The following is a 5,717-nucleotide window of genomic DNA, read 5'->3' on the forward strand; positions in this document are numbered from 1 at the left end:
TCTAGTTACAATAATAATAACAGTGTTAGCAGCCACATGGCTTGATTATAGCGAACACCCAAGCTTCATGCGATTTCTGGGACAACGACTAATTCCCATGCAAATCGGAAGTCCTTCTACTCTAATTGTATGTGCTGTTTATTATTCCCATTTCCCATTCTATGTTGTCCTATCCATATAGGGGGACAGCATCCAGTAGTTCTTGGTGAAAACCTATTTCCGCCTCCCCCCAGGCAACTCCCTGATCAAAGGTGGAAAGGAAATTAAGTCCATATTCATACAAAGCCTCACTAAGGGAAATAGTCCCCCACCAAGGCACATCCAACAAAATAAGAGGTGCATGCTGAGTCCAGTTTCTTTCAACAGGGTTTCAATCACCTTGTAGGAAACCACTCAGGTCTTCTCCCTGTAAGATAAGACATAGCCCCTCCCTGTTTTAGAGCTTGCCCTTGAGCATACTTACCCTCTTCATTAGGATACCAAACCCTTAAGTGTCAGTGGGGACTATCGCCAGGGGGGTGAGGAAAAGATGAGTTACAGTAGAGGTCCTGCAATTGTCTCCATTGATTCAAAAAATTTAGGTAAAAAGAACCTTCAGAATCTGGTTTCTGGGGGACTCATTTCCCCCTTTTTGGTTTTGCAGCTGCATTTTTAAGATTACATTTGCACACTCAATAATGGCTTGACCTTGACTGTTGTCTGGGATATTGGTGAGATGTCGAATATTGTATTGTTGTAAGAAAATTTGTAATTTACAAGAGACATAGGCAGGGGCATTATCAGTTCTAAGTATAAGAGGAATGCCCATTATGGTAAAACAAGCTAAGAGATGAGTAATAACAGAGTCAGCTTTTTTAGATGGCAAAGGAGTTGCCCATTGAAAATGAGAGAAAGTATCAACGGTATGATGAACATACTTTAATCGTCCAAAAGAAGGGCATGTGTGACATCTATTTGTCAGATTTAGTGTAATTCCTCGTTTCATCAGTTGTAGCATGTGTCAGAATTTCCCTTTTTAGAGCTAAATAATATACTATTGTATGTATATACCACATTTGGGTTACTAGTTCCCTCCTTTGTGAACATTTGAGTTGCTTCTACCTTTTTTGGTTATTGTGAATAATTCAGTTCTGAATGTGAGTATACAAATATCTCCTCAAGTTAATGTCTTCAATTACTTGGGTGTATGTCCAAAAGTGGAATTGCTGAATTATATATTATTTCCATTAATTCTTCAAGGAATCACCACCTGGCTTCTCACAGCAGATGGGCCATTTACTTCACCATGACAGTGTCCAGAGGAGCTCCAGTTCCCTAAATTCTCACTAACTGGTCATTTTCTGTTGGAAAAAAAAAAAATCCTAATAGGTGAGAGATGGGTTTTGTTTTTATTTTTCTAAGGATTAATACTACTAAGCATCTTTTCCTATGCTAGTTATCTAATTATCTCTAAAGAATATTCTTTAGAGAAATGTTGATTCATGTACTTTTCTCATTTTTTTTTATTTTTTATTTTTTTATATATACTTTAAGTTCTAGGGTACATGTGCATAACGTGCAGGTTTGTACATATGTATACTTGTGCCATGTTGGTGTGCTGCACCCATCAACTCGTCAGCACCCATCAATTCATCATTTATATCAGTATAACTCCCAATGCAATCCCTCCCTCCTCCCCCCTCCCCATGATAGGCCCGGTGTGTGATGTTCCCCTTCCCGAGTCCAAGTGATCTCATTGTTCAGTTCCCACCTATGAGTGAGAACATGTGGTGTTTGGTTTTCTGTTCTTGTGATAGTTTGCTGAGAATGATGGTTTCCAGCTGCATCCATGTCCCTACAAAGGACAAACTCATCCTTTGTTATGGCTGCATAGTATTCCATGGGGTATATGTGCCACATTCTCTTAAACCAGTCTGTCACAGATGGACATTTGGGTTGATTCCAAGTCTTTGCTATTGTGAATAGTGCCGCAATAAACATACGTGTGCATGTGTCTTTATAGCAGCATGATTTATAATCCTTTGGGTATATACCCAGTAGTGGGATGGCTGGGTCATATGGTACATCTAGTTCTAGATCCTTGAGGAATTGCCATACTGTTTTCCATAATGGTTGAACTAGTTTACAATCCCACCAACAGTGTAAAAGTGTTCCTATTTCTCCACATCCTCTCCAGCACCTGTTGTTTCCTGACTTTTTAATGATTGCCATTCTAACTGGTGTGAGATGGTATCTCATTGTGGTTTTGATTTGCATTTCTCTGATGGCGAGTGATGAGCATTTTTTCATGTGTCTGTTGGCTGTATGAATGTCTTCTTTTGAGAAATGTCTGTTCATATCCTTTGCCCACTTTTTGATGGGGTTGTTTGTTTTTTTCTTGTAAATTTTTTGAGTTCTTTGTAGGTTCTGGATATTAGCCCTTTGTCAGATGAGTAGATTGCAAAAATTTTCTCCCATTCTGTAGGTTGCCTGTTCACTCTGATGGTAGTTTCTTTTGCTGTGCAGAAGCTCTTTAGTTTAATTAGATCCCATTTGTCAATTTTGGCTTTTGCTGCCATTGCTTTTGGTGTTTTAGACATGAAGTCCTTGCCCATGCCTATGTCCTGAATGGTACTACCTAGGTTTTCTTCTAGGGTTTTTATGGTATTAGGTCTAACATTTAAGTCTCTAATCCATCTTGAATTAATTTTGTATAAGGTAAGGAAAGGATCCAGTTTCAGCTTTCTACATGGCTAGCCAATTTTCCCAGCACCATTTATTAAATAGGGAATCCTTTCCCCATTTCTTGTTTCTCTCAGGTTTGTCAAAGATCAGATGGCTGTAGATGTGTGGTATTATTTCTGAGGACTCTGTTCTGTTCCATTGGTCTATATCTCTGTTTTGGTACCAGTACCATGCTGTTTTGGTTACTGTAGCCTTGTAGTAGTTTGAAGTCAGGTAGCATGACCTCCAGCTTTGTTCTTTTGACTTAGGATTGTCTTGGCAATGCGGGCTCTTTTTTGGTTCCATATGAACTTTAAAGCAGTTTTTTCCAATTCTGTGAAGAAACTCATTGGTAGCTTGATGGGGATGGCATTGAATCTATAAATAACCTTGGGCAGTATGGCCATTTTCACGATATTGATTCTTCCTATCCATGAGCATGGTATGTTCTTCCATTTGTGTGTCCTCTTTGATTTCACTGAGCAGTGGTTTGTAGTTCTCCTTGAAGAGGTCCTTTACATCCCTTGTAAGTTGGATTCCTAGGTATTTTATTCTCTTCGAAGCAATTGTGAATGGAAGTTCATTCATGATTTGGCTCTCTGTTTGTCTGTTACTGGTGTGTGATTTTTGCACATTAATTTTGTATCCTGAGACTTTGCTGAAGTTGCTTATCAGCTTAAGGAGATTTTGGGCTGAGACTACGGGGTTTTCTAAATATACAATCATGTCATCTGCAAACAGGGACAATTTGACTTCTTCTTTTCCGAACTGAATACCCTTGATTTCTTTCTCTTGCCTGATTGCCCTAGCCAGAACTTCCAACACTATGTTGAATAGGAGCAGTGATAGAGGGCACACCTGTCTAGTGCCAGTTTTCAAGGGAATTTTTCCAGTTTTTGCCATTCAGTATGATATTGGCTGTGGGTTTGTCATAAATAGCTCTTATTATTTTGAGGTACATTCCATCAATACCGAATTTATTGAGTGTTTTTAGCATGAAGGGCTGTTGAATTTTGTCAAAAGCCTTTTCTGCATCTATTGAGATAATCATGTGGTTCTTGTCTTTGGTTCTGTTTATATGCTGGATTACGTTTATTGATTTGCGAATGTTGAAACAGCCTTGCATTGCAGGGATGAAACCCACTTGATCATGGTGGATAATCTTTTGGATGTGCTGCTGAATTCGGTTTGCCAGTATTTTATTGAGGATTTTTGCATCGATGTTCATCAGGGATATTGGTCTAAAATTCTCTTTTTTTGTTGTGTCTCTGCCAGGCTTTGGTATCAGGATGATGTTGGCCTCATAAAACGAGTTAGGGAGGAGTCCCTCTTTTTCTATTGATTGGAATAGTTTCAGAAGGAATGGTACCAGCTCCTCCTTGTACCTCTGGTAGAATTCAGCTGTGAATCCATCTGGTCCTGGACTTTTTTTGGTGGGTAGGCTATTAATTATTGCCTCAATTTCAGAGCCTGCTATTGGTCTATTTAGGGATTCAACTTCTTCCTGGTTTAGTCTTGGGAGAGTGTAGTGTCCAGGAAATTATCCATTTCTTCTAGATTTTCTAGTTTATTTGCATAGAGGTGTTTATAGTATTCTCTGATGGTAGTTTGTATTCTGTGGGGTCGGTGGTGATATCCCCTTTATCATTTTTTATTGTGTCTATTTGATTCTTCTTTCTTGTCTTCTTTATTAGTCTTGCTAGCAGTCTGTCAATTTTGTTGATCTTTTCAAAAAATTCAACTCCTGGATTCATTGATTTTTTGGAGGGTTTTTTGTGTCTCTATCTCCTTCAGTTCTGCTCTGATCTTAGTTATTTCTTGCCTTCTGCTAGCTTTTGAATGTGTTTGCTCTTGCCTCTCTAGTTCTTTTAATTGTGATGTTAGAGTGTCAATTTTAGATCTTTCCAGCTTTCTCTTGTGGGCATTTAGTGCTATAAATTTCCCTCTACACACTGCTTTAAATGTGTCCCAGAGATTCTGGTATGTTGTATCTTTGTTCTCATTGGTTTCAATGGACAGCTTTATTTCTGCCTTCATTTCGTTATGTACCCAGTAGTCATTCAGGAGCAGGTTGTTCAGTTTCCATGTAGTTGAGCGGTTTTGATTGAGTTTCTTAGTCCTGAGTTCTAGTTTGATTGCACTGTGCTCTGAGAGACAGTTTGTTATAATTTCTGTTCTTTTACATTTGCTGAGGAGTGCTTTACTTCCAATTATGTGGTCAATTTTGGAATAAGTGCGATGTGGTGCTGAGAAGAATGTATATTCTGTTGATTTGGGGTGGAGAGTTCTATAGATGTCTATTAGGTCCGCTTGGTGCAGAGATGAGTTCAATTCCTGGATATCCTTGTTAACTTTCTGTCTCGTTGATCTGTCTAATGTTGACAATGGAGTGTTGAAGTCTCCCATTATTATTGTATGGGAGTCTAAGTCTCTTTGTAAGTCTCTAAGGACTTGCTTTATGAATCTGGGTGCTCCTGTATTGGGTGCATATATATTTAGGAGAGTTAGCTCTTCCTGTTGAAATGATCCCTTTACCATTATGTAATGGCCTTCTTTGTCTCTTTTGATCTTTGATGGTTTAAAGTCTGTTTTATCAGAGACTAGGATTGCAACTCCTGCTTTTTTTATTCTCCATTTGCTTGGTAGATCTTCCTCCATCCCTTTATTTTGAGCCTATGTATGTCTCTGCATGTGAGATGGGTCTCCTGAATACAGCAGACTGATGGGTCTTGACTCTTTATCCAGTTTGCCAGTCTTTGTCTTTTCATTGGAGCATTTAGTCCATTAACATTTAAGGTTAATATTGTTATGTGTGAACTTGATCCTGCCATTATGATATTAACTGGTTATTTTGCTTGTTAGTTGATGCAGTTTCTTCCTAGCCTCGATGGTCTTTACATTTTGGCATGTTTTTGCAATGGCTGGTACCAGTTGTTCCTTTCCATGTTTAGGGCTTCCTTCAGGGTGTCTTGTAAGGCAGGCCTGGTGGTGACAAAATCTCTAAGCATTTGCTT

Source organism: Rhinopithecus roxellana, chromosome 17 (assembly GCF_007565055.1).
Source record: "Rhinopithecus roxellana isolate Shanxi Qingling chromosome 17, ASM756505v1, whole genome shotgun sequence".
Taxonomy (NCBI): Eukaryota; Metazoa; Chordata; class Mammalia; order Primates; family Cercopithecidae; genus Rhinopithecus; species Rhinopithecus roxellana.